The following is a 14316-nucleotide window of genomic DNA, read 5'->3' on the forward strand; positions in this document are numbered from 1 at the left end:
ATCTACCTCACATTACACCCGCTGCCAACTTATTTTTACGTCCTTTCGTAACCTTCACGATATGCCAACATATTCCGAACCCTGGCCCTGAGTTAATAAGTCTATCTTTATGAAGCTAAAATCGTCGTAGTTCATTTTAAGTCTAGCATGTTCCCCCCCCCCCCCCCTTTATTAACAGGGTCTATACACTCCTACGCCCTTTAAGTACCCATCGCCTTCCGCGACCTTCTTACAATTGTAGTTCCTTCATTGCGGAGTCCGTCACGTCTATCTCCTTGCTAACTATGTTCCCGTGTACTACTGTGTTAGGAATTTCTAGCCTTAACCAGTGTGGATCCAGTATCGGTCTTACCCTATGACATCTGTACTTATGTCTTTCACTCTGCCTCACGAATTCCGTTCGGTTAGTATCATAACTGAGGCTACTTCCTTATTTCGAAGTCTCCGTACTTGCTTGTATAATATGGCAATGGGCACTTCTTCATAGACTAGCTTTTCTGTCACTTGAACATCGTCTACTTGAACAATCCTCGTAGGATCTCCAACACACTTGCGGAGCATTGAGACATGGAAAACTGGATGGACAGATTCAAGTTTTGGAGGCAAGTCCAATCCACAAGCTGTTTGACCCACTTTGCGGATAATCTTATAGGGTCCAATGTATCGAGGACTTTACTTTCCTTTCTTACAAAATCTCATCACACCTTTCATTGGTGACACCTTTAAGAATACCCAATCATCAACTTGAAATTCTAGGTCTATCTGGCGGTTTTCTGCATAAAATTTTTGGCGATTTTGGGCTGTCAGTAATCGATCTCGGATCACCTTGACTCTTTCTACCGCTTGCTGGATCAACTCAGGGCCTATTAACTGTACTTCTCCTATTTCAAACCATCCAATTAGGGATCTACACTTCCTTCCATATAAAGCTTCATACGGAGCCATTTGAATACTGGAATGGTAGCTGTTATTATATGAAAACTCAATAAGGGGTAAGTGGTCATCCCAACTACCACTGAAATCTAGAACACATGCTCGTAGCATATTTTCCAAGGTCTGAATGGTACGTTCGGCTTGCCCATCAGCCTGCAGATGAAATGCCGTGCTAAGCCTTAATTGAGCACCTAGACCTTCTTGGAAGGACTTCCAGAACTTGGCTGTAAATTGCGCTCCTCTATTTGTGATAATGGATATCGGAATACCATGGAGTCGCACAATCTCCTTAAGATACAACCTTGCATAATCTTCTGCTGAATATGTGGTTCTAACTGGAAGAAAATGAGCTGCTTTTGTCAATCTGTCCACAATCACCCATATAGAATCATACTTGCCTCGAGAACGAGGTAACCCCACAAAAAAATCCATGTTGATCACTTCCTATTTGCAACTAGGGATTTCCATTGCTTGCAATAATCCTCCTGGCTTTTGATGTTCGATTTTCACCTGCTGACAATTTGGACATTGAGCTAAAAATTCTGCTATGTCTCCCTTCATGCCATCCCACCAATATATCAACTTGAGATCATGATACATTTTTGTTTCACCTGGGTGAACAGAATACCGAGAATAATGAGCCTCTTCTAGAATTCGACAGCGCAATTCCGTAACATTTGGAACACATAGCCTACCTCGGTATCTAAGAATTCCATCCATAGAAGTTTGAAATGGAGACTTCTCTTTTCCATGAAGTATGTCTCTATAATGGGTCAACTGAGGATCTTCCTATTGACGCTCTTTTACTTCCATATTCAGGGACAAAACTGTGGGATCATTAATACCAATTCCTGCACTACCTGAATCAATTAGACGTACTCCAAGATTAGCTAATTGGTCGAGTTCATGAATTAATTCTTTCTTCTCTGGAGGAACTTCACATAGGCTACCCATCGATCGGTGGCTAAGCGCATCAGCTACTGCATTTGCCTTTTCGGGGTGGTATAAAATACTCACATCATAATCTTTCAATAATTCTAACCACTGCCACTGTCGCAGTGTTATATCCCGCATTTTGTGCCTTCGGATAATTCAAGACAATTGCAAGAAGTTAAGGACAAGGCTATATTTTGGTCTTGTTTAAGACACAAGTTGTTTATGAAAATTTTGAAGTGAAAATATTAAGAAAGGTTAGGGGTAAAAATGGAAATTCGCAATATGACTCATGAAAATATGGAGGAAGGCTAAGGGAAAATTTGGAATTCGAAAAAAATAACTTTTCATGAATTACAAAACAAAAAGAAAAAAAAGAGTGGGCTTAAGTTAAAGGGGCCATTTGGCCGTCCCAAATAAATGGGCCAAGGCCCATATGGGAGAAAAATAAATAAGTCCAAAGATGACTAAGTCATCATACTTTTCATCTTATTCCTAGAAATTTCAAGAAACTTAAAGAACAAAAGAGAAGGAGAAAGACAAGAGGCCATTCGGCCACCCCAGCCAAACAAGAACGTTGGAGAAAATTTTATCAAAAATTATTTTCTTCTAGCTAAACAACCCATTGAAATGTCCCTAGTAAAGTGAAGTGTTCATTGGAGCAAGTAAGACATCTATTCTTGCAAGCTACAATTCTAGCCAAGTGAGGAGTTAAGGGAAAAAGGTAAGGTTTAATCCTTTTCTTATATGTTATGGATGATTATGTATGTTGTAGTATGTAAAAGTGAATGAAATTCATGAAAATATGGAAGCATGTTGTGGCCGTGCATATGTGTGTATGTGTAGGAGTAATGATTTAATTATATTATCTAGTGTTTGGTTGTTGTTGTTGTGGATGCTATGTTGATAATGAAAGCTTGATGATTCTAGTGAAGTTGTGATGGTTGGAGAGTTGTTTTAGGAGTTAATGTGATTTGAATATAGTTTTCTTGTATTTATGGAAGATGATGTTGTTAGTGTGTGGATTGTTGGTTTAGTTTATGAAATTGAAAGAAGGAAATGTGTTGTTATTGTTCTTGTTGAATTTGGATGGTTTTGGGTAGTATGTTGGTTTGGCCGTTTGGAGTGTAGAGCGGATTGTTGAAGCGTTCTTGAATATTGTTTGAATGGTTTCGGATTAATACTTGAATATGTGAGCAATTGTGAATTGAACATAAATGGAACGTCGTCGAAGTTTGTAGAAAGAAGTTGTTAATGTTGGATTGCGTTTTGAATTGATTGTTGAAGTTGTTAGTATGATTGTTGGTATTGTTGTTGATAATTTGGCCGAGTTGAATTCTCAGATTGTTGTTGATAAAATTGGCCGAGTTAGATTCTCGGGGATGGTGTAGTTACAGGGGAAATGCTGTCGAAATTTCGGCAGATCATAAGTGAATTTATTTGAGAACTAAGGCAAGTGTATGACGACGAATCTAATAATTGTGTGAACTCTTTTGAATGTACACTAGCAAGCTTGGATAAATAAGTGTAGCTAATAGGACGTGGAGCAGGTATGTTAAGGCTCGTCCCTTTCTTTCAAGGCATGATTCCGATGCTATGATTTCATAATTGCTTCCATATTTTCCTTTTTTTCAAAAGTTAGATGTTTATGATTCTAAGGCATGATTCTCTTCCCGATAACTCGTAAATGTTTTTCCAAAGTGTCTGTATTCTACCAAAACAGAGGTTTACGATTTTGTAAGCACTTATGACAATAACGATGGATATGTTTCACAATGACAATGATGATATCAAGGATGAGCATATTTCTATGATGACTATGATAAGAATGATTTTCCAAAAATGGCTTCTGAAACGTTCGTAGAAGGTTCTGTACTTCAAACGCTCATAACTTTCTTATACTAAATCGGATTGACCCGAAACTTGTTTCTGAGCCTTGAAGTGTCGATTTATATACGTACCCATCGAGTCTTAAAAATTTATTCTATGTGCATATGTATATGAAGCGACGCCTTATGAGATTTATGATCTTATTCTATGTTCTCTTAACGCTGTTATTCGTTGCTAGTCTCATCTTATAATAATTGCTCCTTCAAGGTGAGACAAAGTCATGATGATTATTCCATAATGTAATCGGAGGTTACCGACCTTACGTCACTCCGATGGAGTTATAGCTTTTGATTGGGCTCTTATGCATGCTTACGTTGTGATAATTACACCGCGCCTATACGACCGGGCAGCACCGCTAAGGCGGGCGGCTTATGGATGATTACACCGCGCCTATACGGCCGGGCAGCACCGCTAAGGCGGGCGGCTTATGGATGATAACACCATGCCTATATGGCACGGGCAGCACCACTAGTGGGCGGCGTGAGATGATTACCCCGGACGCGGGCTAATGATGTTATTTGACTCAGACAGTTTATGTATGCATGAAAGTAAAAGTGAGCATGCATGATTCCGCCTTAAGAGGAAAGCAGTTACAGTCATACCTTTTATTTTATCTTCCATATTTTCTTATTATGTTGTTGTTCATGTTCTGTCCATATTATCATATTATTATTCATGCCTTACATACTCGGTACATTACTCGTACTGACGTCCCTTCTTGTGGACGTTGCGTTTCATGCCACGCAGGTAAGCAGGTAGACGGGTTCGATTCCTAGAAGCTCCACCAGCGGTACATTACGAGCGCTCCAGTTGTTTCGGAGCTCTAGTTTATTGGTACTACTTTGGTGTATATATTTGGGAACGGCAGAACCCGACCCTCCTTGTGATTATATGTATCTTGTTTAGAGGCTCGTAGACAAATATGTACAGTCAGATATTTTACAATCTTGTTCGTCCTTGTGGCTGTATAATATGTTAGCAAAGTTTATTAACACTTGTTTACGAGTATGCTATGAATGATGGTGTTGAGTAAAGTAATTATGGTATCGTCCATACGGCCCACTCAGTAGTAAGAGTAAGATGCTAGATAAGAGGTGCTCGGAATAGTAGTATCGGGTACCCGTCACGGCCCCTAGTTGGATCGTGACAAAAGTGGTATCAACGTAGTTCGTCCTAGGGGTTGTCTACGAGCTGTGTCCAGTAGAGTCCTGTTTATAGGTGTGCAGCACGCCACACTTATAAACATAGGGCTGCAGGGCATTTAGGAAATCTGACCTTCTTTGTACTCTAGATCGGGCGATAGAGCTATGTTACCAGGTTTCCATGTTCTTTTCTTAATCATGTGTTATGGTTTCAGTAATGCCAGTGAAGAGGAAAGTTACGGCGGCCCAGAAGGGCAAGACGGTGGCTGAAAGAAGAGTTGAACAGGAGCCGCCGGCGGAAGTAGAAGAAGGCGAGTCTCACAACGAAGCTCCTCCTCAGGCTTCTCATGCTCTCCCCGTGTCGGCAGAGCAGGACGCTGCTCCAGTTCCAGCCCCAGTACCTCCAGTTCCACCGCCAGCAGCTTCAGGCCAGCAGATATTAGAGGCTATTCAGTTGCTGACCCAGTTAGTTGCCGCACAAGCTCATCGGCAAGGTGCGGGCCAAGGAGATAGGGCGGTGAGTGCAAGAGCCCATGATTTTATCACCCTAAATCCTCTGGAGTTTTTTTGGATCGAAACCAGAGGAAGACCCGCAAGGTTTCATAGACGAGATGCTGAGGACACTGAGGATAATACATGCTTCGGATACAGAGTCAGTAGAGTTGGCTTCGTATAGATTGCGGGATGTAGCGGTCCAGTGGTATAACAATTGGATATCTTCCAGGGGAGTGCACCTCCCCCGATTTGGCAAGAGTTCACTGAAGCATTCCTAAGACATTACTTACCACCGGAGGTTCGACGGGCTCGAGCCGATATGTTTTTGAATCTCAAACAGGGAACTATGAGTGCCCGGGAGTATAGTCTCCATTTTAACTCTTTAGCCAGGTATGCGCCAGCCATGGTGGCTGATATGGGAAATCGTGTACATCGGTTCGTGAGTGGGTTGGGGCCACATTTAGTTAAGGATTGCTTGACGGCTTCACTCCAGGATGGAATGACTATCGCTCGTATCCAGGCCCACGCCCAAAACCTAGAGGAACAACATCAACTACAGGGAGGTGAGCGTTATTCTGATAGGGGTTCCAGAAAAAGGGCCAAATCTTTCGAAACCCGAAATGAGTATAGAGGGGGACAGGCACAGCAGTATTCCAGGTATTCAGGCCAATCAGCGGCCAGCGCACCTCCTCGATTTGCGGACGAAGGATTTTACCGTCCTATTTATTCAAGACAGGACCAAAGCTCGGGAATTTTGGGTTCTCGATTTGGAGGAGCTCCCAGTCAGAGGAGGCCACCAATTCCACGATGCAGCCAGTGTAGAAGATTACATTCGGGTTTGTGTCGTCAAGGCTCAGATGCTTATTATGCTTGCGGACAAAGTGACCGTGAAATCACCCCGTCAACTTCTCGCTTCTGTGTTCATTATACGGCACATTATACGGTCCGTATAATTTTATACGGTCTGTATAAGTGACCGTATAATCCCATCAGTGAGGGACTTCACTGTGACAATTCTGCGGTCCATTATACGGATCGTATAACATTATACGGACTGTATAATCGGCCGTAGAACCTACCTTTTCTCCGATCTTGTTCTCGTCACTTCGTTTGATCTCCAATCTTTATGGAACCTTCTTGACAGTTGTTTAACACCTCATTAACGATCTAAGGGACATTATAATTCTTCTCTAAAACATTATTAAGCCGTCATTTAATTCGATACTCATAAATTCTGCCCAGTACACAACATATATCTTGTTTTCCTTAACAACTTTCGTCTCCTACTTCCCATGTCTTTGAAATCTCATTTAGAATCATTAAACATCATTTCTGGCTTATTAAAACATTGTATACGTCGTGCCCTTCGTTAGTCTTCTCACTGTACGTTAACAAAAACTTTCCGAGGTGTAACAATATCAAGCCAATGAATTTAACTGAAGGCTATATTCTCGGGCACTCATATTTCCTTGTTTCAAATTTAAGAATCTATCTGCTCTAGCTCGGCAGACCTCAGGTGGCAAATATTGGCGGATAAAGGCATCTACGAATTCTTGCCAAACTGGCCGAGGTGCATTCTCTTTTCTTGATGATATCCAATTATTATACCATAAGACCGCCACATCCCGGAGTATATAAGATGCTAACTCCACAGATTCAGTTTCGGAGGCATGGATAATTTTTAGTGTTCTCAACATTTCATCAATAAAACCTTGCAGGTCTTCATCCGTCTTTGACCTGAAGAACTCCGGAGGATTCAAGCTCATGAAATCACGGGCTCTAGTACTAACTACCCGGTCACATGAACCCGAACTCTGCCGTTGTGCCTGGGTGGCTACTAATTGTGTCAGTAGCTGAATAGCTTCGGTCATTTTTTGACCCGAAGTAGCCGGTGGAGGAACGGTAGGCATACGAGCTGGAGCTGAAGCCCCCTCTTGTTCTTCTAAATTAGCCGGAGTGGAAAAAGTATTAGATGGAGCCTCATTATGTGATTCACCCTCTTCTATATTTGTTGGAGGCTCCCTTTCTGCCCGCCTTTCTATCGTAGTATTGCCCTTCTGGGCAGCTGTAGCTTTTCTCTTTACCGGCATTTCTGAAAACATAACACACTATTAAGGAGGAGAAAATCTTATAACACGGCTCTATCGCACGATTTCATAAGAAGAAGAACGGTCATTTTTCCTAAATACCCTATAGCCTCCTGTTTATAAGTATGGCGCGTAACACACCATAAACAAGACTCTACTATACACGGCTCGTAGACACTTTCTAGGACTAAACTGCTCTGATACCACTTTTGTCATGACCCGACTAGGGTCCTTGACCGGTACCCAGGCCTAACCACCGAGCACCACTCATACTACTAGTAATCATACTCATCCTGCGATCATTCATTAATCTCATGCTTATAATCATAGAAGAACCATTTTCACTTGAAACATATTTACCTTTATATACATAAGCCCTTCGGCTATCAAAATCATTTACATACAATAAGGACATCGTAAGTCCATACTACCCACACATACATATCTACGAGCCTCTACTAGAGTACTAGACATATGGACGGGACAGGACCCCATCGTGCCCAAAAGATATGTACACAAAATAATAAGCAATGGCACCTCCGGTACAATGGAGTGCTCTCAAAGTCTGCTGATAGCTCCTATGAATCTAGATCACCTCCCTGTCTACCTGTGGGCATGAACACAGCGTCCAAAAAAAGGACGTCAGTACGAATATTGTACTGAGTATGTAAGGCATAAACAATAGCGATACATCAATGAAATAGGGGGATATCAAATGAAGAACAATTTGTAACTGACTGTCAGTTTTAATAGAAATAATGCATGCTGACTTACTTTATAAACATCATCATCATATCATTTATGCATATATATGTATAGGTTTCCCGACCATATAGGTACGGTGTGATCATCATTATCCTGTGTCAAGGCCTCCCGCGTCCGGGGTAACCATCTCATGCCGCCCACTAGTGGTGTCTGCCCATGCCATCTGGACATGGTGTATACGTTGCCTGCTTTAAGTGTCTGCCTCGCCATATTGGCGTGGTGGAATATCATCATGATGTACTCATCATAATGCATGCATAAAAACTCAAAGACAACTATACTTTATCGGGTTGACATAAGGTCGTGAACCCGCGATTCTATTATGGAGCATTCATAAGCATTCTGCCTCACCTTGAAGGAATTATCATATAAGGTGAGTGTGGCATAAAGGACAACATCAATAAATCATAATTTGGATCACTAGCTTTATAGAAGCATCATATCATGAACTTTAGAATCTTTAGACTTAAGCTCATCATCGTCATTATCTTACTTCATCTCATATAAGGATCTTCATGAACATAGACTCACGATTTTCCGTTATATACATATATTTAGAGAAGTCATAGGAAGATAGGATGATTCATGCCTTAGAAGGAAAGGACTAGCCTTACATACCTTTACGTTTAACTATTCTACCGCTTGGTCGTTCTGCTTCAATGCTCACGTTTCTACCTTCAAGAGAGTTCGTATTAACATTAGCTAATCGATCATATGAACATGCCGAACTAAGGCTAGAGAAAATTGGGCAGCATTTCCCCATATCACATAGCAACTCCCAATCATCATTAATAACATTCGTAGTATCATAATCAATAACTTTTGTCAAGTTCATCATTATCCTACTTCCACAATTTCCTCTCAAGGTCATCCTTAATTATGATCATAGTACAACTTTACATTCATCCTCATCTAATGTGTCTCCCATATTTATCATCATTCATAGCATAATTATAATTACAACATATCGAGAATCATGATTCATTCTATGCTACCACTCAAAGATGTCACTATTCTCATATTCATGACCCATTTACTATCTCCTTCTACAATCCAAGTCTTTCAACCTCTCAATACCTTAAACAACATAGAATGATCATAAAACTTACCTTAGATAGTGTGGGAATGAGCCTTGAGTGGAAATACTTCACTTGAGCCAAAACCCTAGTTCACTTCCAATGGGATTTTCTTGCCTTAGATGAATCCCAATGAGTTTCTTGCATTTGGTTCTCTTGGTTTGATGAAGTTGATCTTTGATTAGTCTTGATTTAGTGTTGATGAAATGTGCAGAACACTCTAGAAGCCTTGATAGAGATGGAGAAGAATGGTAAATAAAAATCATGAAGTGGGAACATCACTTTATACTTGGACTTAATTCAGCCCGTTGGGACTTCCACGGACACTTATACGGTCCGTAAAACATTATACGGTCCGTATAAGTGACCGTACTTCACCATCAGAGAAACAACATTTCTGTTGGGTGTTATACGGACCCTTATACGGACCGTATAATGTTATATGGACCGTATGAGTCGGTCATATAACCCCATTTGCTTGAAATGATTTTCATCGTTCGTTGATCTCCAATCCTTATGGAACCTTCTTAACACTTGTTGAACACCCCATTAACAACCTAAGGGGCGTTATAACTCTTCTCCAAGACATCATTAAGTCACCATTAACTTGTTACTCGTAAATCTCTTCCGATACATAATGTATACCTTGCCTTTCTTGGCCAACTTTCTTCTCTTACCTCGAATGTCTTTGAAATCTCTATTAGGATCATCAAATGCTATTTCTTACTTGTTGAAACATTGTATACTTCATGCCCTCCGTTAGTCTATTCACTGTTCATCAACGGCAAATTTTTTGAGGTGTAACAAGCATGTTATATCTCATGTAGCACCTGCTAATCGTAGATGGTGTATCAACCTTTGAAAGAGAATTGACAATTTTTGTCTGCATCATATTCTAGACGCAGATCACTATAGCAAGTTGAACATGCGAGTAGCATGTTGTACCTGTGAGTAGCATGTTGCACCTACGAGTAGCATGTGCTGCACGGGTTTAGCATGTTGCGCGTCTCAGTTTTTCAACTCTAATTCTCTTTTGATTCCATTCCTAATCCTTTTCTTTGATTCTTAAAACTATTTAGCAACTAGTAATCGATCTTATTAGTTGCTAATTAGTTCTTGAGTCCCATTTCATTCGTGCAATTTTTTTTTCATTCTTTTCTGTTTTCACAACTTCGTCGTTAATTATTGATTCAAGTCCGCTTGATTTAATTGAGTCGTCCGTCTTTCTTGAGTCTACAAGAATCTATTCCAACAAAAAATAGCATTTGAATCCTTTGAGACTAACCGACTTGAACAAGCTTACAACCTTAAGCCGAAGCATTTGGTGAGACAATCTACAAGGTACACTTGAGTGATTGTGAGTTGTTTTTATACTAACCTAACGCGTTTGTTTGTTTTGTTCAGTGTCATTCATAGGTACTATGTCGTCGGAGGATGGAACACTAATTCTCACCGAGGAACTTACGCTCATGGATCTCATGAGAGAGTTACAAAGTATAAAAGGCACAATGGGAAATTTGGGTGGTCAAATGGCAAACTTGGGAAGTCGGGTCAAGGCCATGAAAAGTGGTAGTTGAGAGGTCCCATTCACCTCGGGTGGTATACCAAGGAGGTTCGAGTAGGGTTAATCAAAGTCCTTCACATACGATCACAACCGAAACCTTTCACCAAATGTACAACCCTACTCCCCAAACCACACCTCAAAATGTAACCATCCACAATCCCATTGTTACCCACCCAAATAACATTCCGATAGGTCCACAAAACAACCAATTACCTTGTGAACCACCCCTAAATGAACCACACCACCAACTAAATGATCCACGCCCAAATGACCCTTTACCAATCCTCAACCTTCTACTCATCCAACAACACAATCGGGATGATCGTTCAAATCATAAGGATGAGATATAAGAGGCGATGCATGAACGATATGGAAACCAAGGGATGGGCCAACAGGGTCAAGCACAAGGTGGATACCGGGGTAGAGCTGGAATACATGGCCATCAACCTCACACGGGTAGGCGAAGAGGGTACCAAGATCGTGATGGGTACCAAGGGTGAGAGCACTAAGGTTATTATTTTGATGGAGAATATGAGGAGCATTATGGCCATGGGGGAGGACGAGACACGAGTCTCCATTATATTAAGATGACCCTTCAAACTTTCAAGGGCGCCTGTGATATCGATGCATTTCTTGAAAGGGTTAAGCAATGTGATAGGATATTCAAAATAAATGAGATGTCCGAAGTGAAAAAGGCTACCGACGCCATTGCTCAATTTGAAGGTTATGCTTCAACATGGTGGGAAATTCAATCAAGGGCTCATAGAATTGTCCAATTGCAAATGCCACCCACTAGGGTTGATCTTAAAGAAATCATGTGGAGCAAGTACGTCACCGAGCTCTACAAATAAGAACAACTCAAGAAGGTGTACACCTTGAGACAAGACAAGACAAGTGTGGAAGAATACTTCCATGAATTCCAACTTGTCAAGATGAGGATTGACTTTCAAAAAGAAGAGGTGCATGAAATGACTCGGTTTTGGGCCAGGTTGAATAATGAAATCACCTCCTAAATGAGGCTTCATAACTATAGGAACATTCAAGAAACTCTTGAAGCGGCTATTGAAGTCGAAAATGGTCTCAAAGATGACAAAACCAACAAATCAAGGGGCTATGTGAGCTCATGGAACAACAACAAGGAAAGGGGAACTTCTTTCTCTTTCTCCAATTGGAAAAAGAACAAAGGTTCCATGCAAGACACCAAAAAAACCTATTGAAAAGAGTGCACAAGTTAAGATGCCAAGTGAAAAGCAACCTTAAAGGTTTGCTACAAAAGAGGGAGGTATGAAAAATCCTATTCAATGCTTTAAGTGTCATAGTTTTGGTCATAGATCGAGTGAGTGTCCAAATAGGAGAGCATTCTATGTAAGAGAAACTTATAGTGATGATGAGGAAGAATGTGAGGATAGTGCTGAAGTTGTTGATCATGAAAATGAGGGACATGATAGTGAAGGGGATGGTGTAGAGGGTGATAATGAGCCTATTTGTCACGACCCAGCCCCGTGGGCCGCGACTGGCGCCCTACTTGGGCACCCGGACAGACAAACATACCAAACCGTCATATTATAGATTATCTCAGATCTCATATTAATCATTAAAACAAATTTAAAATCAAATATTATCTTAAGAGGTCACGCTTGTAAAGATATCATATCCAAAGCCAAAAGGAGCGGCGGAATACACATCGCCGATCATATATACTGATGCAAACATATGGGCCAGTTTGGCCGCCATAACAAATAGGACCGCATTAAGACATAAATCATAACCAAAATGAGTACACATAGGACCCACAACCCACATATATGACTACAGGCCTCTACAAATCCAAAACGAAGACATATGACGGGACAGGGCCCCGCCGTACCCAAATAGTCAGATATACAGAAGTATATACATAGCAAAAGATGTATGTACCAAAAGTGGACTCCGGATCAAAAGGGAGTACTCCGAAATAGCAGAAAGTGGAGCCTACAGTCGTGGATCACTGGTATCTGTACCTGCGGGCATGAAACGCAGCCCCCGAAGAAAGGGGGTCAGTACGAAAGATGTACTGAGTATGTAAAGCATAGAGTACAGAAATATAAGCCACAACTGAAAACAAACAGGATACAAAAGGGGAATACTGAACAGTATATCAAAATCTATAGTGAAAACGTATATACCTAATGCAGATAAAATCATGCAACAGCTCAGGAACGTGGTCACCACTCCGACGCTGGTGCCACACACAGCATAACACCAGAAGGTTCAAATCTCCGTACATCCCCGAACACACATATCATCATAACATATCACCAGCCATATCACAGCATAACTCCAAACGGAACCCGGCCCTATGGCGAGGTCTCGGGAACCGTAACACAGCATACGGCCGAATTTATCATAGCACGCACGAACCATAGCCGGCCCGGGAACCGGTGAATGAAGTCATAATAAGGGCACGAGCGGAGTCGTGAGCAAACAATGCAATTTATATATCAAAACACCTTTTGAAACTTGATAATATCATATGCTAACTCATTAGTCAAGTAGTTCGAACAATTAGTCAATACGGGGTTCGTTTCACAAGAGTATTTCCAAAGTAGTATTTATGGTTCAAAATATAATTTAGAATATCGTGGCAGTCAAAACATTACTTTATGATAGTCAAAATTCATAAACAAAAGTGCTTTGCCGACATTGTACAAAATGAGACTAATAGAGCAAACAAGGGACCCACGATGCTAGCGGGCCCACCTCGGATCAAGTCGAGGTGGCGGACATGAATCACGGACAGTTGGGGTCTACGGAATCATACATGGAAGTTTCGAAGTGATTCGATTACATTTACAAAAGTTCCGGACATTTGATCACTTTTCAACAAAATATGAGTTTTATAATTCAATTCAATTGAGTGAATAGTACTCAATTTCCAATTCGGATTTCTTGGAACAGAATTGCCCTCGGGGCCCCAATATCGACCTAGTATACCTAAGACATGCCAAAAGAAGGAATGGGTAGCCTTACATACCTTATATATGTCTTACGCTCGTCCAAAACTCCAAATACCGTTTCGCTCAGAATCTACAAATGGTCAAAGTTACCAATTAGGAATTGCGAGACTTTAAGAATTCATTTAACTTTATATTTGTCTACCTAAATTTCGGCAGCACTTCCCCTATACATATAACATCCCCGAGGCTTAGCTCGGCTCAATATCAACAACAACAACCCCACAATACCAAATGAATCAAGAATCACAACAAAATAGGTTCTAGCATCAATATTCTTCCTTTCTACATAAAGCGACAACTTCCATTCAAACTCCACAATATCAAACTAATATCCACATTATCATATTCATTTACTCATTAAATGTTATTCAAACGTATTCCAATAATATTCCATGCAATATACATGAATTCAAGTAATCTGCCACTTTCCATATT

Source organism: Lycium barbarum, chromosome 5 (assembly GCF_019175385.1).
Source record: "Lycium barbarum isolate Lr01 chromosome 5, ASM1917538v2, whole genome shotgun sequence".
Taxonomy (NCBI): Eukaryota; Viridiplantae; Streptophyta; class Magnoliopsida; order Solanales; family Solanaceae; genus Lycium; species Lycium barbarum.